The following is a 25134-nucleotide window of genomic DNA, read 5'->3' as shown; positions in this document are numbered from 1 at the left end:
TACACCTGCCTACATACACGTCTAGCTTCAAAATCTTACCGACTTTGGGAAAAAATATTCGGAGGCGTATAAGTGAAAAATTAGGCCATATTGATTTATGGCAAATGTCAGAACCTTTTGCTTTTATCGCTTAAACTAATCTATGTGGTAAAAGTATTAGTTTTTGTGATATTGCAATTAAAATAGTACATATAAATAGGTAGTAAAACCAATAGTGCATTATTATCTAATATGTAAACAAATAGTGTGTTTAAAATTTCACATTTAAAATAATTGTATAATTTAATATGTACTATAATAATCAACCGTTTATTGTCCATTTAACATTTAAATGTTGAACTTAAAGGCTTTACCTTTTCCATAAACGTTAAATAATGAATATTGATGTTAACTCAACGTTTGTTTGCACTTTAACCAAAGTGTTTTGCATACAAATTACAGGTTGTGTGTTTTATGCTTCTCACAAAATTACTTCTTGCTTAAATAATCAAAGAAATCTTCTTTGATGATTTTGCCATAATTTATGTCAAATAACTTAAAATTATTTAACAATAAATAACATATACTTACTTGGATCATTTGCATAATATTAAAAAAATCTTCATTATTAATAACTAATCATCATTAATAATACTTATAATATATTTAAATTTAATGCACGGTGTTAGATAAATATTTTTCATCGTTAAATTTAAATATTTGTAAACATTAATATTTGTTTTTATATTATTATTAAAAATAATAATACATACTTAACATTTCCTTATATTTTTACATATCTCGTCATATATCTTGGTTAATACTTATGATTATTAATAGGTATTTTAATATGACTCATAATTATTATACAAATGAATACTATCGACTGATGGTATTTAGTAAAAACTAAATTTTAATTTTGACTTTTGAGATTATTCCATAGGGATCAGTTTTAGTGGCTAGGACTTTTCAATTCAGTGACTTTCAGCTCTATGTATATTGTATATCTATGACATGCAGTTGTAGATAAAAATGATAATGATAAAAGTGTCACATCTATACCAAACTAATGCAACACTCCTGGATTGCTAAATCGATTCCGATGTACATATTTAAAAAAAATCAATTAGAATTTATAACCAATATCATCATCATCAGCTGATTCCGATCCTCCCCAATCTCATGCCACTCATCTTGGTTCCGAAATGCGCCGAACTTGGTCTCGTAGTCATTTAATGCCAGTTGGGGTAGAATGGTGTCAGACTCTTCTGGCAGAGCAAGCGACTCGTTTAGGTGTTAGTACCGTTACTTTAAAATGACACTAGCACCGTTCGTCGCGGCCGCAATGCCAGAAGAATCTGTTATTCCTCTACCACTGGTATGATTGTATTTTTCCGGCTGTTGTCCACTCGCCGAGCGAAGTTTTAATAATTTGGCGACTTCACATCACATCGCTTACTCCTATAATATGTCTCCTTATACTTTTCCCGTCTTCTCATATTTTGCCTAACACGAATCTTTCCATGCCACCAATATAATCTGTAATGGTAAAAACATTTCACATCATTAAATTATAATACAGCTATATCTAAAATTCTTTATTTAGGTGTCTGCTTAGTTGAAACATTACACAATATATAACATTAGATAAATAATATGACATGATATATAAATAATTGTTGCATACATTTAAATCGTATTAAAGGTAATATTTTTTCGTTATTTCGTCATCTGCATACCACAGTTTAATAAAAGGTATCGACTGCAGATTCACCCATTTTGCCTTAAAGTATAAAAAGCTCTTTACCTAAACGTAACTTTCCGTCGCTTCATTTTTTCGTGACGTCAACTTTAAAAGTAACTCTCGCGAAAGCTCCAATGGAAAGCTACCCGGCGACACAAATTGGATAGAAGACGTGACGGGATTAATAACGAAGTCCAGGCGTCAGTTCGCTGGGAACAAGAACTCTCGGTTACTACATCAATTATCCGGATGTCCTTGTCAAAACACCGGCTTTACGCTGCCTCCCATTGGACCCAGAATTGAGTATCGAAAACTAAATTTCCGTTTATATTTCCTCCCGTGTTTATGAAAGATGGCGTATTATGAGACTCTTCGAGAGTTCAAGGGAAATTGCCAGCCATCCTTGCATTTCAAATTAGCCCTTTCGGTAATAGGATGCATCAATAAAATGAGTTATAGCACTTCGAAGATTTGTTTTGGAAATAAATATTATGTACGTGACGTTTTTATGCCATAACGTAAAATAGAACTGGTCCAAATATACAAGACACTTAGTGTTTAGGATGCGTATGCCGTATTGTTTTTATATAATAAAATAAATAAGTACCTACCTAATAACTGTAGACTATATCAGTTCGGTTGTATAATATTATATTATATATGACTAACGTGACCATTTATTTTTTTCCTAAAACCGGGACACCTAAAAAAAGGTAGGTAGGTACTTATCCATTTTAGGCGCCTCACACTTTCATACAATACAATTGACAAGATAGTAATGTTTTTTCATGTCATATTAGGTTACCTATTTTATTTATTTTTTCGAAGATTATCGGTAAGTATGTTTGAATAGGCGCATACAACGCTTGAGTTCCTAGGTACATATTTTTTAATAGTAAGTACATATTATTTTATTTATTAATGAAAAGTACCTACACACAGGTGACACAAGTATGAACACATGATTTTTTTTTATATTTTTCCGAAGAACAAATTTAGTAAGTAGTATATATGGTGTTGACTTCAAAAACGAATGAAATTCTTGGCACGATTTTTCGAATTTACTTTTATAATTAACATTGCTTTAAGGACATCTACTTTCAATTGTGTTTTTTCACTCGTCTACAACTTATTCATATGAGAGAAGACCCTTTCTACTGGTGCATTAGTGCCGAGCAGACATAAAATATATTCAATAATTATTACATATACGAAAATTTTTGTTATCCAAATTATTGTCGCGAAAGTGTTTCAACAACTCCACCCAACGGCTTTCGGTTGAAACATTCCCAGTGCTCCATTCAGACACTCTTTGCGGAGTAATATAAGTAATTAGAAAAAAGTGAATAGGTACTCATCAAATATTTCTGTATCTTGGTCACAAGTTTCTTTATTTTCGAAAACGGGACATTTTGGCGTTCCGAAGCTGTGTTTGGGGACACCGGGACACGCCGCCTGAAAACGGGACTGTCCCGGTGAAAATGTGACGTTGTGTCACACAAAGCACAGGAGTGCTAAAACAATTAATTTGTAATACAAAAAAGGATACAGAATATTACAAAATATCAATGGTGTCTTAAATTCAATTTTGCCAAAAATAAGTAAAGTACATATTATTTGGTACCTAAATTATCATTTCTGTTAATGCCAACTCAAATTTACAGTATATTAAAATAATAAAGTCGTAAGTACATTCACGTAATGAAATAGATGTTATTTTGTAACATCTTGCAGTTTGGCTCTCAGGTACAGATTTATAATATGAAATTCACTATCCATGAACCAGATTCTCATTTGAAATTATAGTGGGCAAACATTCACACAGTTTTTGTATATATTTTGAAATTTTAACATTAACACTGCGTTTTAAAAACTTCCTACTTAATAAAAAAATATTTTTTCTGGTAATGTGTATGAATTTTCATACTTTCACTGAAATTAAAATAATTTCGCAGTCATCGGTTAAGAACAATGGTTATTTGGCAATATTTTGTGGGATAACCATGATTCAATTAGCTATAAAAACTATGTATAGTATTGGCGAATTCCTTATAGTACCTATAACACAAGTTATGAATTGAGTTAGTAGGTATCCTCTAGCATATTATAACAATAATAAAAAAACATCCCTCTCGGTATTCTGTGACCTAGCAAAGTCTGTGTCAATGGAAATCTCGTGATTCTCTTGATTTGGACAGTCCACCTTGAGGGAGCTCTTTGTTGTGTTATCTCCGACCTTTGACCAAATGCCACAATTTTTGATGCTATCCTCCGTACTGATTATGTGGAGAAAAAAAACTGGAAAGCAAAACGAAAAGAGTCTCGGAATATCAAGATCGCGGACCTTAGGACTCGATTGTCCTTTTGGCAGTCGACGAATCTCTCAATATCTGCCTCCAGAGTGTCATATTATGACAAATTTGTCTCACCCTTATCATTTTCTTATCTTCACCGTTTCAAGGTCTCATTATAAACTACATAAAATAATGTATCCCAAATTTTAATTTAGTAATAGTTATTTCCGTTTTTGTTTTTCAAAATATGATCTAAGTAATTGAATATACTTACTCTGACAATGCATTATATTGTTTATGTTCATATCAAAATGTATCCTACTAAAAATATTTTAACAAAATCGACTTTAACTAAATATGAATTTAAACATCGAATTATGCCTGTATTCAGTATGCATCTATGTTTTAATGGTAATATTATATAGATATCTTAATACGTTGGTACATATCTTACGAAATTAAATTTCGTTACCAAATCAGTTCCATAAATAAGTAAAAAATACGAAACACACATCTCAACGTCCCACTTGGGTTCAATAAACAACACATCGACGCCTGAGTTATTTAGCGGCTATCTCGCCTAAACTGCTCCTACGCGGTCTTTGATTAAAATTCTCTCAAAGGAGTGTGATGAACGGCTCAACAACCTGTTTTTTTCTTCGACACCTCTATTTTACTTCATTGTTAAGCCATACAAACACGAAATAAAACATAATCCCAAAAAGAAATGTTTGTTTTTGATATCATTTAACTTACATGCAGTGTCCTGAGTCCTGACCCCCCCACTAGACACGGAAAAATACTAATTATTTAGGTACGTCAGAAGATCATTACTGAGTATGATGATCTGGATGATTTGGCTGTTTATTCCACTACTCTCGGCATTCTACGACACGCAAGATCATCGCTGTGGGATTGGTTTGTCGAATAGACCAAATTTAATGTCAAATGATCAGGAGACGAAAAATAAATTTCATTATCCTATATTGAAACACATAGAGGTATTTAAATTGTTGTTTTTACAGCATATGAATGATGTATTCATTACAAAGTAATTTAAAGAAAAGGATGGTTCTGGTTCATTTAGATACAAAAAATCATTATGCATTATAAGGTCGATTTCGACAAAAACGGATATTCGACAAACCAATCCTATAGCGACGCCATGGCAACTGGGAAACCCATAGTACTCATAAATAATTGGTAAAACTATTTGGGACACCTAATATTTGCTTAAATATTCCGATACAGCGTGTTTAAAAGACAAGACAGCGCGGACGACACAAATAGACACGAACGGTCGTAATAATTATGCGTTTAATTAAAAATCATTGACAAGTTCAAGTACTTACATATGTTAAAAATAAAACACAGATAAATCCTGATGACATCTAAGAATCAAAATTAGTATTGTTAATACATATATTAATATCTTGATTGAAAACTACAGAAGACAGTCGCAAATATTTACGGAAATTGAAATAACATCTTGGAAAGTTATTGCAATTTCCTTTCAACCAGATTGGCCAGAATGCGATGAATGGAAGTCCTATCTATCTAAGCCGTAAGGTGTTACTAATTATATACACATATTATGTGAATAATTGTGCCATTCAATTTGTAGTGAATAATTTTGATATTAGAAGTACAAAAATGTATCTATCTCTACCCCCCCTATAGCGAACTCAAAATGACGTGGTCAGTCACCCAAAAAGAGTCAGGAGGTATTCTGACGGACCAAACTCCAGCACAATACCTTTACGCGGCATGGCTAAGGTTTGTCGCGTGGAACTGGGGCCTCTGGACAAGTGTCCCACGTAACGAGGTCACGTGACCGGCGACATATTTCACTACCCCTCGGCCGGTACGGGAGGAAAGAAGAATTCCGGGGCAAGAGCACTCCCCTCCCCCATTCCCTCGCGCCATATGTCGCTGTCTAGCCTTCTAACGCGGTGGACGTTTTCCGAGATTAATATTATTAAGAAAATACCATTTCGAAAAATGTTTTATGCCCAACAATATTGAATCAAATAGGTAATGTTACTAAAACAATATTCGGAAATCTATTCCACAACGGCACGACTAACCAAAGATATTAATAATTAATTCGATACGTTTTTATTAATCTGTATTGACCACTTGTAATTAAATACTATTTTTATACGCATTGTGAAAAATACAGTTAATTTAATTTCCTATTTTAGTTAATTGATGTAGTATTGGTTTGTTGTTCCACTGAGAATATTTTTATTATATTAGCCATATACTGATTATAATTAGTTCTCAGTGACGACATTTGTGTATTGTAAGTTATTTTTATTACCTATCTAATTAACCAAAAAACTTCGTCCTATTCTGAAGTAAATATTGCGAAAGCATGCATGGTATTAGTGATCTTTATTTATATTGAAAAAATATAAGTATGCCTATATTATATTAAATATATGCCTATTATAATTGGCCAAAAGAAAAGCTTATTGTATTTTAAAGTTTTTTTTAAATTATTTTGTATTTATGCAAGACTGAGTATTCCAGGGAACAGAAAAATAAGGAATGTGGGTTACCTTCTGAGTGAAGCTCTAAAAATGTATACTTGTCGAGAGTGGAGAAACTTAATAGTAATAATTATACATTAAGGCAGTGGTTTCTAAACTTTATGTTACTACGCATCCCTTTTAAAAAAATCTAATCATGGCGCCTCCCCTCCTTTATTTCATTACATAATACAGACACCTTTTTAAATAGAACAAAATGTACTACTTAATACAACAAATAAAAAAAACTTAATCAAGTATAAAAATATACAAGATTTTACTAAATAAGTACTTTTATTGTATTCATTTTTAAATTAATTTGTTTTTCATGCGATGCTTGTTTCTTAGCAGAAAGTGCTCTTTTTCTACTAAACGGGGTCGATATTTGGATTTCATTACAGCTAATGCAGAAAGTTCCGTTTCGCATAAAAAATATTATGTTACGAATGGTAGGAGTACTTTACTTACTTACAACTTGCATTGCTTTTCTTGACAAAGTATTGTATTATTTCTTCACTACGATTCAATCAAAATTGAACTAGGGTTTTTGTTTCAATGAATTATCGCATGATAATTCTATCAATTTTTTCCTTTTCAATAGTAGTCAATTCAAATTCATCATCGTTCATTGACAAATGGATTCTATCATGGGCCACACACCCTGAAGCGGGCCATCCTATCGCTGAGGTTGAAGGCAGTGTGGTGCTCTGAAGTAGTGTTTCCTAAATTTTACACGGGAGTTATCATTTAAGTACCTATAGCAATCATCATATACGTATCACATCATATTGCAATGCACAACTACATATTTAAAATATTTAATAGTCTTGAAACAAAGTAGCGTAGACTTTTTTTAAACTATCAGATTAAATTTGTGATGTCTGTTATGCCCGGGCCCCAGGTTCTTTATAAACTATGCATTTGCAAACTGCAAACCTGTGGCTACATTTCGAGTGCTTAAAGTCAGACAACGTTATCTACAAACATTTACGGCTACATGATAGTCAAACAACGTTATGTCAATCTTTTTTAATTTCTTATTAAATCGTCAGTAAAGTTTAACGCTAACTACATAAGTTACCCTTGTTTTCATATATTTTTTAAACTATCCCTATAAATTTTTACATCATCATAAGCAGGATAAATGTACAGTACACAATATATTATAAAATATTAACACTAGGTTTTAAATAAACATTTCCCTTGTTGAGTTACAAGAATCTAAAATAACGATTTTTGGCTCTCCTGTAAAGTTGCACTTTTGTAGATAGTGTTGTTTGACACTAAGCCCTCGATTTGTGTTAAACTGTTCGCGCCTCCCTTTGCAACACTCCGCGCCTCCCAGTTTGGAAATCGCTGCATTAAGGTTTGTCACGTGAATTAAACTCGCATTAAATATTGTTGATATTAATAATTGATATCACTAGTCGGGCGTAGTATTATAATTGAGTTATAAACCAAAACTGGCTTCAAAGCCTTGGCGATATATGGCGATGATTTTACCATTTCTATCTTATTAATCTTCTATTCTGTAAAATATACATGTACAAGATTTAAAAATGTGTGTTGAATAAAAAAAATATAAAAAATATATTGGCTATCTCTATAAAATCTTTATAAAACAATTTAAAATAGAACGATTGTAGCCATATTTACGTTCATGGAATTTGAAAAACACCCGAAGTTGCATAAGTACCTACAGATTTCAAATTATTCAAAAATATATTTGAATATTTAACTGAATGGTTAGAGCATTCATTTAGCAAACTATGTTATGTGTTTTAATTTCAGGCAGTTAAAGGTTTTTACTACGTTTTCTTAGCTCGTATTCTTCTTTGTCCGGTGGTTGTTTATCCAGTACAAATCTTGCAATCGATTTTTCACTAACTTCTCGAATAGCTAGACATTTGAAACACAATGCCGATGCATTCTTTTAATACTTTTAGCCACCTTTAAGTAAAATTGAATTCATTTTCAGTTAATTCTGTTTTGTATGAAAAGTTATTTCGGAAGAAATCCGTAATCCAATCCACTATTATCGGTTGCTAAGGAGGTGGTCCTATCAACTAAATTATTAATATATACGTGCGTTACTATGGAAATCAAAGTGGCATTTCAGTATTTTATATTTGTTTGTTGCAAAATAGCAAAAAAATGATTTGTTGACAATTGCCTTATTTGTCTTAAATTATTAATACACAGAATTGTCAAGTTTATATGATTCAACAGAAAATTTAAAAACGTGGTAAGTCTGGTATATCAAAAGTTCTTTTTATCTTTTAATTATTTAAATTAGGTTTTTAGTATTCTGAGGTTTTTCTAAACTAGGTTTGTGCATATTGTCAAATGTATTGAAAGATCAAATGCATAAGTCATGCATTTGATCTTTCTTTGTCTTTTAAACTGTTAAATACATAACATAATATTTACCACTTAAACAGATTCTTATATTAATTATAGTTGCAAACAATGTTGATATATTGTAAGGAAATAATTATTTTAAGTCATCTACCCACGTATTATATTATTTCCAAATTAACTGTTCTTATATTTACCGTAGCAATGAATAAAACGTTAGACACGAAATTTCTAAGTATTCAAAGTTCGTGTTTTAAATAAATCCCGAGCAAAGCAACTTTAATTTAACCATCTGTAATTTGCCAATGTTTTACCCGCAAACCGCACGACTGTAAACTTTGCTCCATTTTCAAAGCGAGTTTCAAAACAGGTTATACGGAAAAAGCTTTGATGCCCGTCCAATTATTATTAAAATTGTATCCAGGTCATGTGCTATAAAGAACAATCAGGCGCAATAAAACCAAAGTAATGAAAAATGAGAAGCAGGCTCAATCAAACGTCGTGGCTCATCTAAACGAAAACTCAGGAATGCCCAGTAAAAGCTTCTATAATCCATTTCGAATAGTACCAAAATGTGTACAAATACGTAGCCATTAAGTCACACACGATTTTTATGCGTGACCGTAATTATTATAGGCTTTTGTATTGGACGTTTTTATTGTACCTCTGGTTATAAAAGCAATGATACTAAAAAAAATGTTTTTCGAAACAATGTTTTCTTTTGTTTGTTACCAAAAATGTAGTTAAGTACATCTAAATAGCATTAATATAATTATTTTAGGTTTCTGATAAAAATAATTTATTTTATAAACCATAACCATTATCTTTCATTTCAAACTTTTATGATAGCATCTCAATATTTTATCGGCATTTATTACCTACTATGTATTTCAGCATTGATTATGACTAGTTTTTTTTAAGCCAGCTAAATATTATGTTGGGATCTTTTGCAAAAAATAGATAATATTTAGTCAGCTGTTGAAAATAACCAGTAATTTAGTGATATTTGATGATGATATTTAAATTCCCCCGTCAGATAAATATTGCCATACGTACAAGTTTTCTTTAAAAAGTTATTATAAATTAAATTAAAACAAGTTCTATGAAATATTGGATAACAAAAAAATATAGACCCTAAAAAAAATCAATCACGTTATAGATTGTTTTTGTATGCAGATAATAATATGTACATACCTACTATTATAAAAATAAATGTTTGGGTTACAAATTAATCAATATACGAGTTTGCCAGTAACGTAAAACGTCTTAATGTATTATTTGAATCCTTATAATCCGCGAAAAAAAAATATTTATTTTATGATGAGAATTCGAGAATATATAAACATTCCACAGAATTATGTAGGTAGGCATAATTTTAAGAAATTGATATGTCCAACTGCTTCATAATATGCCATTTTTGCCGGTGCACAAGTAGTTACTTGTGCGAGCGAAAAGTCTAGGAGTTCATCATTTGAATGACATCACGAAGATCTGAGCATGGAGAATGTGTAAGTTTATGACGAAATTTGTAGACGGCGGAAACGGATGTACCGGGCAGTATGCGGGGGAGGGAATGGGACGACTGGCCTCCGGACAATTGGACGCCGCACTGTCGTAGACACGTGTAGACGAGGTATTTTAATCATTTTCTATCTACTACCTAGTAGTTTGAATTTATTTTACTCTTAACATAATGTATTCTTTATCGCGGATTAAGAATTACCATGCCTAAGGCTTTATATAAAATAAAAAAACTCTTTTTTCGTTGGAACTGTCTTAGAGTTAAAATATTGTATCTCCATAAATCATAATATTGAGAAAACTGCTATTGAAAGTTTGCAATTCTTGGAAAATTAGATTTTGTGATATAAAAATAGGTACTTATATATCTTTGAAATGGTAGGTTTAGAAGATGCAATATTTTAACACATAAAAATATAGGCTATATTTGGTACATTTCAGTACTTAATTCATTTTCGACCAAAACTGGACATACAATATTTTAGCTCTAAGCCATCGACATATGCACGATTAAATCATTGTTTACGTCTGCATATTTACATTCTCACCAACTATTAAATCATAATATAATCATTGAAATATAAATAATAATACTGAATATATTTTTTTAAAGTACCTATAAGTACCTAACGTCTATTTATTTTCGAATTCTGTGGCGTCCAGTTGTCCGGTGCCAAATCGTCCTAGATCCGCGGGGGAATGGAGGTCAGTCGCTCCAACAAGCTGTGGAGCCGTTCACTCGCACGACGAAATATTTCGTTAGATACCTATAGGGTGTGTGAATGCATCATACAAGCAGTGCGAAAAATGCAGTAAGTATAGTGCGTGTTTCTCACTGTTATCAATAGTGAGCGGTTTTATTCATTGTGGTTCTGAAAAGTGTCTGTGTGATTTAGAAAATCTACTGATACGGATTCTTTACACTTTACAGTAAGAAATGCGTCTTTCTCGTAGTTATTATCTTGAATAAAACCTTCCGATATAGAGATGTTGAAACTAGTTGATTCTACACTAGGTGACGTCTGAATTATCTATAAAATTATTGATTCATAATATAAGTAAGTAATATTATTTATATTAAAAAGTAGATTTTTGAAATTAAACAAAATACCGGTATTTTTTAAACTGGTAAATCGGTAATTTAGCATATTTACAGGTAAAATGGTTTACCGAAAATCGGTATTGCATACTCTAAACTTGACGTTATCTTAGCAACAATATCGTCTTTGTTCTGGCAGAAAACACTAACTGGAGAATACTAGTTTTGAGTAATTTGACTTTGAAGTTGTTAAAATGTTTGAAATGGTCTATCATGTGAGTTTATTAAGTAATCAAGTAATCGTAAAAAGGATGACTTTAAAATAAAGACTGTTTATTTATTAAGAAGGTTTCCAGACGGTAAAGTTTGAAATAAGGAACATTTTGGTATAACTAACTCAAAATGTCATTTTTTCGAATTAGTGTCTTCTGCCAGAACAGTGGCGATAGTTTGATTTTATTTCAAATATAAAATTATTTAAACTTCGATATTAAATACCTAGCTGTAAATTGATGTTAATAAAATATTAATACAGTGGCATCGGTTCACTGGGTACATTTGACATTGGTTGCAGAGCCGAGCGATTCCATTCCTGTGGGGAATCATCGCTAGAGTGAAATAATTCACGCGGCTCTGGGATTTCAATCCTACATAAACTTTATTCATAAATTATTCAATTCTTCATTGAAATACAAAGAAGACGACCGGCGGAACGGAAAATTCCGTAATTATTAATGCGTTTAAAAGATTACGTCTTGTTTTGGGGCTGAGATATCTTAAAAATATATATTATGAAATTTTTAATATTTTATAAGCTGTCACTTTGTGCTAAAACGTAGATTTAGATTTATGTCTTATTCATAAACTTTTAATTAAAACATTTAGGGAAAGCAAATAGGAATGTCTTTTTAAAATGACGAAATTCGAAATCACTCTGTCATTAAATTTGGTGGTCTATCCTATTATCATACAAGCTTACAGTCACGTTTACCATTACGTCAAGGAGAAATTATCACAAACATAACCACGAAATAGCTATTGTTATAGATACACTGGTATACATCACTTTAGTGCGTGCACAGGTGGTAAATATCACCATCCCAATTATACAACGATAACTTACGCTTTCTTACTTAATACACGTTTTTATACAGTTTGAAAGACAATACTGTGTAGGTACCTATACCAGAGAAATTAAAAACGTAGGTCTTGACGCACCCCAGACTTAATTCCCTGCGGTGTATAATTAATATATATTATTATTTTGATATTTCGAAATAAAAAAATTTCAGGCAATATTAATTCAATGCGCTTGATCAGCGCCATCTATAGATTAATAAGGCCTGAGCATATCTTTTTGCACAAGCAACGAGTGGTCCACTGTTCAGCTGTCAAAATCAGATCCCAGATTGCTTCACATATTGATTGGCTCTTTCTCGTTTCAAATTGAATTATAAAAAATTCTCAAATCAAATATATTAACAAATTATAAAAAATATACATTCCTATTATTCATCAGCATCCTTCACACAAAATCAGTTGTAATATCGATTTCCAAAAAATATGTAGCATTGATCTATGAATTACATTTGTAGAAGGTGTGTTAATGCTCGTGTATTATTTATCATGTAATTTATCACAATTCAAATCAAACCATTCCCTGTGTGAACATGATAGACGCGTCAGTATTAGCACTCTATAGAAAAATGACAGGCAATGACAGGACATCCTTAGACAACAATGGGAGGGGCGGAAAAAGTACGACCAGTCGTTGTGAATGTATCAGTTTCTACTTGAGTCGGCAATGGCCCGATGCATTGTTGCAATAATAGATTCGTATACCTACTTCAGTTGCTATTTTCTACAGGCGACTTCAAAATTTATAGCAAGCATTTTGCTCCTCTCATCGCAGTGTAGGCTGAATATGAATACATAATATTATGTTTTATTGAATACTTAAGCTGAGTACCTAATAAAGCTTAATGAATTCTTTTACCACTTGCGACCACTTACCTGTTTTTGGCAGCAGTTGTAATAAATACAAATATTGCCTCAAAACTTAACGTCAGTCAAATTATCCAAATCACAATCATCAGTCATGCGATTCTGACGAAGGATAATAATAAGAAGAAGTAATATTCCATTCACTTAAATAAATTTGTATACTTTTCGTTCCTGGGGGTGAGGTCCAGATCCAAAACCACACCCACCTCCCTTAAGTGCGCGCCCCTGCCTCCCCCATATATGTGCACCTGCTCGTAAATAATATGTAAGTTAAATAGTATCAATTACCAGTTTATCACAAAAACAATAAATAAACAATATACCGCATGATTTACATCAGTCGATTAGATGCCTGATAATGGGTTGCAGGGGAATTAATTTGATACCACAGGCTCTGCGTGATTGCACCCTTTATTACCGTTCATGAGAGGTGAACTTTGTAACAAGAACTAACCACTTTTATTAAAATGTCACGGTTTAATTGATTTTTATTGCGTTACCATAAATTTGTTTATTATACTTTACTTATATTGTCGGTTTTATTAACCTGTGTATTTTTAAAACCATAGAACGTGGAAATTAACATGAACATGGATAATGTATTCCACTTTGTTCACTTGTTTCTTACTCATCAACGCTTGCTTCATCAATATATAGGTTCAGCAAGGGGTTGAAAATAAATCCTATTAAAATTCCGCTAAGAAAACATAATATATTTTATTTGTATTTAATAATAATAGAATATTATATTAGATCATACTTTAAAAATTTATATTAAAACTATAAATATTTCAAAAATATTTTCACTGTATTAGACAAAAATCAAAAACTAATTTTAATGATTTACATATCCATAAAATAATATGTAACAATTTAAATGGTATCCTTGATTCACATTTTATAATTTTTTTTTTAAATTATAAGTTTATCTTTGACTTTATTTAAATAGAATGCAACATTTTTGATGATTGATGAATTAAAACGCTTTAAAATGTAAATTATCATATTTTTTTCTCAAATTGCAACCTTCATAATATTTCCTCACTAGGTGCCGCAGGTAGGCGTTCACCTTAACTTTAGGCGTACATTTTAAATTCGTAAAATGGTAGGTACCCACATTAAAATAATTCATGGATTCCATTAAAATTATTTTTATATCACTATTAATACTACACAGATAAATCGATTTGCATTATTTGTAGAATTAATTGTTTATTGTGATTAATAAATGCGCGTAATTAAATATTTTCAAATAAAGTTACAAGTAAATGCAATCATTAAATAAACTAATTCTAGATAGTATACAGTTTCTATGCATATAAACTAACTGCACGTGTTTACTAGAAACGTGGAAATGTGAAAATGGGAAATAATTCATAAATAATATGGTTCGTTTCATGTCAATCTTCATTTTGCTAACCAGATATAGACATTAAGCTGGTGCCGCTAATAGTTATGTATACGTATAATTAACTAACGTTATGTAAAATTCGTGTGTGGTAGGTGTAGGTAGAATGTAACTCTAATTCAGGCTTTAGTCTAAAATAGGAACAGACATCGCAAACTATAACAGTCATTGAGTTAAATAGCATGTTCCATTAACATCGCCAGCCTGGGTAGTTTTACGTGGATATCAGGAAATTGCTTTTTAGCCTAACTGTTATTTTTTTCATAATAAAGTATAGTTTAAACGTTATTTGAAATTTCATAGACAATAATATTTCGTGGAAACTCGAAATAATACTATTTTTGTAGCTTTATTTAAATGCATGCGGTTTTATACTTTCGTTTGGCGTATCATTTACATATTTTAGTTACCGACGTCTATTTTACACTCATACTATCTCCTTCTTAGTCGTTCCCTCATCTGGGTCTGGTGATCGTGACCTCCTTGAAACACTGTCATATTTTGAGCGACCAATACTTTCCACCCCTCTCGATCCTTTGATTCTCTCAGGACAGATTAGTGAAGGCTGCCCCCAGTCTTCTTTGACTTGATTGCTCCAGCGCTCCGACGCTCTTCCTCTGATTTGCGTTAGGTTACCCAAAACCACTAAAAAGTCAATAAAACCAATATTCCTATTTGACTTTTTTTATACAGGATATCATTTTCGAATTAGTACTTCTTAAATAAAACGCATTTTTTATGGATCGTTCATTAAGTTCTTGGAGTTTGTTATGAAATTTGACGTCTCCAAATACGTACTCTTTCGACTTCATTTTCCCATATTCCTTGAGAAATTTGGTCGATTTATTCACGAATGTTGTGTTTCAGTTGTTGAATTCTTTGCGTAGACCCGTTCCTTTAGAATTTAGATAAACATTCTAGTGCTGTTGAATGAGGTCAACGATGTGGCGAAATAATGTAATTTTGTCGATTTGTTCACAAATGTTTTGTTTCAGTTCTTCAATAATTATTGTTTGCGTAGACCCGCTCCTTTCAAGTGAACAAGGTGGCGAAATGATGTCTCCAGATTTTGACACTAATCGTCCAGGAAATACCTACAACAGTTATATCATAACACATCTGTGAAATATTTCACTGTCATGTTGAAACCATATAACATGCTGCAGGCTTTGTTCATAAATTTCAGACAAAATAGTATTGCAGTTTTATTCGATATCCATCACCATTCACATTACATTTAGTTGTCATATTCGAAGGTAAACGGTCCAATGATAACCCAAATCGTACTCCAAACGGTCACTCTATAAGGGTGGGGTGATCATTTATGAAATAATCTCGGGTTCTTATGTCCCACAACCAACTCTCTCACCACAAAACGAGCTTCGTAATTCATATTATATTTTTTTATAAAACCAGGTATTTTTTAGGGTTTTAATAACCAGTTGTTTGCGATGTATGAATCTCTATAATACCTAAATTGCCAGCGTGGCAAAATGGCAAAACCAAAAACGAACCAGAACAGATATATCTATTATTATGTCCTGAATACTTCTGAATAATTTATAGAGTTTGTGCGCCATTTTTGATAAAAAAAAATATAATACGTAATATCCACCCCTTGTCTTATCACAACTTATTCATATTTATTGAATATTAATTTATATTATAATTAATAAGGAGGTATAATAATAGTGATAATAATACAACATAAGTATTATTTATTTTTATTATACATACATTTAAATCTGTATATAAATACCTACAACGCTCACGATAATAAACATATATTACTGGTATTAAAGCCTCAGGCCAGTGATAACCGATCATAAAGAATGGTTTAATTAATTCCACAATATACTTCGACAATTGCTTCATTACCGGGGTCTTCCAACCGGTAATTTCATCCCACAATGACATTACGTTCGTGCGCACAAAACGGTGCCCAATAAATGCATGCCAACAATTATTTACTCATTTAATGCGCATGACAATATCATTATTTGTTCAACTTCCCACAATACCTAATAGTAGTTCATGAGAAAATTTAAGCGTACCGATTCAAGTGTTCACTTTATTGTTCAAATTTAACGGTGAGCTCAAGCCGTCCAGTTTAATATGGGTGGCAAAAATACATGAATGAATGCATTTAGGAATTTAAAAACGAAAATGAAAATATGGTTATGTTACCAATAGATTCTACTTATTATATTGTAAACATTGATTTATATAAGTAGGTACTACGCTAACTTGGTAAAGTATTACCATGAAATCTTCTTAGGAGTCCCGTAATTTTAAAGTCTACGATTAAGACGTCCATACGGTGTCTTTTCACATAATACCTATCGATATAACTTGACTTATAACTTTATCGTAATAGATTTTTGGACTTCCACCGCATATTCTTCCTCCTTAGCAAATTAGAAATACAATCATACATTGATTAAAAGTAGGTTAGCAAGGAGGTACTCGTAAGTACGAAGTCGTACATCTAATAATATTGAAACATTACTGCCTGCAATACTTTACGAACAACGCGTCATTTTTTGATCTCAATACTATATAGCTATCTCTTTACTGTGACACGGCGAAATGTAATACGTATAATTTATAATATATGTAACCTTAAAATGTATGCCTGTTCTCCAATAACTGAATACATTATCTTAAAATAACAATAGATAGGTACCTACACCTACATAATTTGTCCACGCATAAGAAAATTTCAGCTGACTTTAAGTCAAAAGGTCTTATATTTCGTATCCTGCTGAGGCTTTAAAAGCGGCTTTTTATAGCCATGCAATTAATTGTCTACAATATTTTTATTATACCTACTATCTACAATTCAGTACCTATTAGCTAATGCGCTTTATAAAATATCTAATAACAATTCATTATAATGTAATAAAACATACTTCGAATAATAAGTTAACGTGAACGAGCAAAATGCGGTTTTTGTAGCATTAGCAGTATTATTGTTAATATATTAATAACTTGTTTATCAAAAAAAAAGCATGTACTATCACAATACATAATGTGTAATAATGTATTGTCATTCCTTAAAAACTACATACATAACCTCTTATTTTATAATTAACTATTGTTTTCAAACCATATCTAATTTATTAATGCCGTGTTATATTATATATTACCTGAATGGTGTAGATATATTATTATGACTACAGATTCCATTATTAAAATCGGCATGTATATCGGTAGGTACTTGTATAATGTTACTTTTTTATGAAAATGTGATCATTAATTTTTATTCTAGAGATTTAATGAGATTTATATCAATCTATCTTCAGAAATGGCAAATATTTGTTTTAAAAAAAATAATATAGTTTCAATGCTAAAAAGAGTGATGAACTTAATGATATTGACAGTGACATTCAAAACATATAAATCATTTTTCTCTTTCATAATATTCAAATTTAATCAGATTGAAATATCATGCGATTATTTGCTCCATTTATTTCTCATAAACTCATATGGAATATTGCAATGCGATATTATTGAGGCAAAGACAAAGGGGCGAGCTTTTTGGGAGCTTTTGTCAAACTGTCATATAAATTTCAACTCCAATACGTCAAACATCAAAGCGCTTATATCATATTGAATGCTTTTTATTCTCCCTCACTCATGAAATCGTTTAAACGGTTTTTAATTAATCAACCGTAGGTATATTCAAATTGACTTCTAAATAAAAAAAAATGCCATTTCATATTAATAGGCAATAAAATTGATAATGAGTAACCATTCAATTTATAACTTAGATACCAATATAATATATATTATACTTATTTGATTTAAGTTTTGTACTACTTGCGATACGGTTTTCGCCTTTCGGCATCTTAAGATACTGTGTACTCATCAATGGTAAATGCACTCTAACAACGAGTACAGTTAATTACCGTTTATATAAAAAAAATAATACGTCAAAGGGAGATAAAACCATTATTACCTACTAAGTAAAGAATCAAAATATAAAAATGAAATTTTTTTGAATATTTGAAGTATTTGTAAAAACCCACAGTATATAGGTACATTAGATACACAGTATTAGTACATTCAGTAAGCTCATTTGTCATTACTAGTAAATGACTAGAACTAGACAACGTGTTTTTTTTTTAATTATTAATAACCATGTCCTTGTTTTTTCGTACAAGGTGATTGTTAGTAATTTTGAGCAACCACAAATACCCAGGCTTTAAGAAAAACACATAAATATTGTGTTCTTACTGGGAATCGATCCCAGTACTCTCGAGTGGAAGACCAACGTCTTATGCACTGCACCACTGCGCCACTAGACAATGTGTTGGGAGTTTAATAAAATTAGCTCATGAGAAATGTTACACAATACACCTACCTACTAACTACATACAGAAAAAACAAATAAATAATGTTAAAGTAACTTGAAATCTTTTGTATACGAACATATTTTTTTTCATTAAATATAAAAAATGTTAAAACTATGGATTTGTCAAAATTTTCCGTACATACATACGATAATGAAAATTTAATAAACTAAATTTAAAAAATAAACATGACAGTGAAATATTATGTAATAATTAGATGGGGTGGGATTCTTTTTAATTGAAAGTTTATCTTTGACTTGAAGTAAAAAATATTTCTTTTTAAAGTTTTTAGATTTTAAAATGTAAATTATCGAAAAAATGTCCAAAATTGTAAACTTCATATTTTTTCGCTAGTTCCCTCTGGTAGGTGGATACATCCAACCATGGCCAAACGTGCTTCGCGATTATTTTATTTTTTGCTTCGTCCCAAGACACAGCATATTAAAATGTGCCGCCTTAATGCCATTTACAAATTCTTTTGACTTTTACACAGTTCCGAAGTGGACTTGTAACTAGCTCATTAAGTCGCCAAGTCCGCGTGTCCAGGTACTTTGTTATCTGTTTTAATTACAAAAAGCTGCCGAATGCTCGCGGCTTAGCTGCACTCGAAGGCAGTGTATTTCTTGTCCTCTCTTACAACGCGCATCGACCTGAGCTTTTATTGATGCAATGGAATGCAGCCTCATGAGTATTTATAGAGTAGTTTCACTCACTCTTTGAATTAATAATACTCCTCATTTAATTGTTAATTTTATTGTAAAGCTTTCAAACTTGACATAAGGTTGGAATAGGCTAAATACTAAATACGTACCTATACACGTAAAGTAAACAATCGATAAAAAACCATTTATACAGCCAACTAATTAAAATTCATTTTATTACAGTTTCTTTCACTATAAATATTACTAAACTATATGGGGCACAACATTACAACTGAATTAATTTTTGAAATCAAAATATTCACAAATGTTTTTCAGCGTATCCGGAAATTTGTACGTAAACAGTTCACCGCAGGGCACTTATTCGTGCGCCGCAGTACGTGAAACATGAGTTCGTGTAACATTTAATCAAATGACGAGTTCTTCGTTGAACATTTCACCGTGGAGTATATTTGTACGTATGCTACAACATGTGGAGATGTCTTTACTAGGTTAGGTTAGGTTAGGGTTAATCTAATTGGAACAGTACTATTTGCAAACTATCGCCGCGTATGCAAAGATACGTACAAATGTATTCCACGGTGAAATGTTCAACGAAAAACTCGTCATTTGATAAAATGTTATACGAACTCATGTTTCATGTACTGCGGCGCACGAATAAGTGTCCCACGATGAAGTGCATAATATGTACAACTTATATGTAACCGTCGTTCAGTCGGAATAATATAATTAGTCAATGTAATCGAGTTTGTAAGACAAAAAGCTTTAGTGACTGCGCGACATTACATGAGAGCAATTTGAAAAAGGAATATTGGTTTCTTCATAATATTTTTTCCATACAAGGTGTAATATTTATTTTGAAAAATTGTAGACCAGATAACCAAAATGTCGAAATGAAGATGGCTTCATATTCAACACCTTTTGTTTCATATCCCGAAATACTTAGTCAGATTCTAAACTCAAAACACTTTAGAACACTTTATTTAGAAAGAAGTTTGGTCCTCATATAATCAGTTGTACCATGCCACGCTAGTTCGACCATACCATAAAATAATATGTTTATCGAAATTGAAGATTGAATTTCTCACGCATTTAATTTATGTAACATATTGATAAAATAATATGTATAATAGATCTTAACTGCCAAGCCTATATAGCAATGTGATAACATCAATATGATCTTCTGATTAACACTCTGATACTGGAAAGTTTCAACTGGTATGATGTAAACTTGACGGCGCCATCCCTGGAGATTCGCACCTCGCGAACTCCCAAATTTATTCAAGTAAATTTCGCAAAAGTTTAACAGGTTGGCTGACAGCCATAATTTGTTTGAATATGTTTATAATTGTTTTGGGTGTCTTGATAATATGCATCATCCTTCGTATTTTGTTTTTTGAATATCTACTTTGTAAAGTATAAAAAAAAAGAATCATACTCGTAGCCTACATACAAATAATAATTTTAAATGATTTTCGTAAATATATATATATATAGTATTAAAAATAATTTCGATAAATCCTTCCAAAATAAACATAAAAAAAATCTTTCAGCTGCCTCTCAAGAGATAAAACCATTTGGAAAGTAGTTATATACCCATCAAGCTGGCTGACTGAACATTGACTGTGTTACTGTTTTTGGGTTACTTTACTGATTCACAATCATACATACTCGACAGACAATCTTTCCGCAATTCTTCGTCCTACTCACTGATGCTACATATTCGCTACTTACTGGTTTCCGATATGATTCTTAAATTTTATTTTAAACCCTATTTTTGGATAGAATCTGCCAGCGTCGTCGGTTGTTGATCTCGGGGTCGCCGGTTAGTGAAATCTCCGGATTACTGTGTTGATCGCCAAATAATACATGTGTAACACTTGAGCCGGCGTCTGTTTATTATGATAATGCGGTGTCAGAATGGTCCAGTAGTCAACAATGTTTGCGAAGAACGATATTTATTTTATGACCAAGAATACAGACATCGTTTAGTACATAATAATATATTAATAATGCAATTTAATGCACCTGACGCCGACACATATGAGTTGACTTCCCGGAATTTAGCCAGGTCGCTTTCGACAACCCTTAAAAAGCTAATTTGTACACAAATAATAAATATACTCTTATCAACTAAATTGAGTCTATCTCTTGTTGATGTAACTACCTACTCATCGATTTATTATTAATTACAAAAATGATAATATAAATTATATAAAATTCTGTATAATATTGGATTATATCCATATATTATATAGCATTACCATTATCCACATTTCTTACCTACCTCTGAGAAATGACTTATGAAAATCGCTAAAAAACACTGTCCATATTATTTTAAAATACCCATAAAATATAATATAAGAATGGCAATGACTTTACAGTAAAGTCTTAGTAAATTAATATTCTACCTCAGTTAGGTAAACTACTTGGGCGGTATTTATTCATTCGTGATTCACTTGTTATACGCTTCCCTAATCAGTTCATTTACTTCCGCCTTATCGGTGGACCATTCACTTGGACATAAGTAGTTTTCAGACTTTTGCAAAGTTTCAAAATGTTCTTAGGTATAATCTACTTAGGTGGTGCCTATCTGAAGATTTTGGAAGGCTATTCTTCTACTAGAAGTAATACTTAATCATCAGACTACGTGATATTATTCATTTATGTGGTAAATATATTATGTTGTTTATCTTAATTTTCACACTGTGCAGAGTGAGCAGTATTCGTTATTTTTCGGTTCCCAACGCTAAAACTTAAATATACGATATGTTATCAATGTACACACATATTTGGATGATAGTTAGGTTTAGGGATTGGTAAAACTGGTATTCTAGTATTTTTATATCCGATATATTCGGTATTAAAAGTGGAAAGAAAATGTATTAATTCACATGGAAGGTTTAAGAAGACTGTATTTTTTGTCGGGTTAGGTACATCGTTCGTTTGTATTATCTGCCCTGGTGGCAAATATTTCATGATTGAATAATAAAATTATACTCTATAATGGACTTCTCTGTGCCTAATATTTTTACGCTTATCTACTAAAGAGTAGCTTATACAATAATGGAAAAATATAATTTTGTTGAAACAGTGAGGAACATTGTATTTAGTTTTACTTATTACGGGATAAAGAAATTGCTTAAGTTATCAGTGGGACACAATATACACGTCGAAGACCAAATTTATAATATAAAGTTATTGACAGATCATTCGAAGAAGAAAGTACCAATAGTTCAACTACTATGTATTTGTAAACATCGGTATCTCTACCGTATGTTACCTTTACATAATTTTAAATGTTTAAATAATTATATGTAGGCACATATTTAGATAATTTTGCTATAAAATATTAATATTTTAAAGAAATTTTTATACTTTTATTTTTTTCATATATTTCACGAATACCGGTATTCAATAGGAAATACCAAAATACCGATATTGGTATTTTCATTAGGTATAGCAATCCCTAGTTAGGTTAGGTTCATCACCCACATCACTCATTTTATCTCATGGCTATGGCGAAGATCCGACATAAATAATGCGCACTAAACGTTGTCACCCAAACGTATTTGTTTTCATTGAACTAAGACTACAATGTGTACAAAGTGTTTGTTAGTTTTTAAAATCCAATTAAGCGTTTTGTTCAGAAGAGGTACATACCTAAATAAAAACAGAGCCTCGGAATTTTATAAATTCTCTCTCTTCTTCTCTTATTTTTGTGAGAAACCAAAAACCTATGCATTATACTACTACATTATAATACTATATATAACAACACGTATTATATTTTTTGCCGAAATACCGAGAATACTATAATGTCTTGGACCGCGTACTATAATTCGATGACAAAAAATGGCAACATTTCACAGGAGCAGTATTGCCAACCGTACTATAATTAGAGTACAATACTATAATTTTGAATTCCCGAAAAATGTAAAACACTATAATTTTACGCAAATATGCCAAAAATACTATAATTTTGAAGGATTCGAGACGAAAAATGTTCCCGTACTATAGTTTTTTTTCAGAAATACTATATTTTTTACACTTTTGCACTATAATAAACAAAGAAAAGGATAGCAACATTGCAAAGGAGTCGTTTTCCAGCATTCCGTTAGTATGCGGTAGACATGGTAATAAGAACCTGCACGTGGCGCTCCTGCAGTCTGCACAGTGAACAGTAACCTACTGACCAATCTTACTAATATCATACACAATACGATGTGCCAAAAACAAACCCTAATATGGCTAATTTCACATTCAAGATTGAAAAATACATTACACACCCCTGGTCTTGATGCTTAGACGGGATAGGTATGCTATGTGAAAATACTAATAAAAAGCATTCGATTCCTTTCCAATAAATTAAGTGTACCTACCCCAGTATAAATCCCAATAATCATTAACGTATTAACTGCACGGCATAGTAATTAAACGTGCCCATATATATATTAATTTATGCACCTACTTTCTCTGATTCAACAGTGTGGTCTCACATAAAAAAATAATTGGTGGCAGGTCATTAAACAAACGTGAAGTTCATCTCATTTCACCTGTGTTTTAATACCTTGTGAACGTATGAAAGAATCCATGAAGTTATACAACAGCTTAGGTAGGCATTTACAATCATTTATTTATATAGTCAATCAAGATTTCTTATTTTCAAAGATTGAATCACGTGTCTATAAAATATAATACTGATGACGTTATTTTTTGTACTCTGACTAAACAAAACATGTCACAATTTTATGATTACCAACATTAAAGAAATACTTTCATAGTTTGGTAATAATTATTAATCTCACATTCGAGCGCGACATTGAGGTTATGCCCTTTTGAACGAAAAAGGTGTCAATGATTAATTATTTTGCCATACGGTTTTTCTTATTCTCTATCCACATTCTACCCGAATCACATATTATATTATTGTATGTCAGTCAGTACCTATTCTGTAAAGTGTCTAGTATGGCAAGACTTACTTACTTATATTAATTACATCCACATAAATAAAAATATGTTTACAATTTGTATGCATTTATAATTATTTTATATTTTTATTCTAGTATATTTTTACTATTCACTTAAGTATGATTTTCAGCGCTCGAAATGGAAAATTTGGCTAACCGGAACACTCGAAAATTTTCCGAAAATATTTATCTACCTAATTTTATGTAATATTTTATAAAATAAATTATTCATTTTTTTGTTAAGTTGCATTATGTAGCGCAGATGGTCA

The 25134-nt window shown here is 31.4% G+C and overlaps 1 protein-coding gene across 1 annotated transcript in view; it reads left to right on the top strand.

Annotated features, from left to right (window-relative positions):
- Positions 1-25134, top strand: part of LOC147068090 (netrin receptor UNC5B-like) — a 272153-nt gene that overhangs the window by 231373 nt on the left and 15646 nt on the right. The gene's annotated exons all lie outside the window — the stretch shown is intronic.

Source organism: Rhyacophila brunnea, unplaced genomic scaffold (genome assembly GCF_057557595.1).
Source record: "Rhyacophila brunnea isolate RB1 unplaced genomic scaffold, BYU_Rbru_1.0 scaffold_3, whole genome shotgun sequence".
Classification (NCBI taxonomy): domain Eukaryota; kingdom Metazoa; phylum Arthropoda; class Insecta; order Trichoptera; family Rhyacophilidae; genus Rhyacophila; species Rhyacophila brunnea.
Note: the sequence above shows the minus strand (reverse complement) of the source record. Positions and strands in the feature narration are given on the sequence as shown.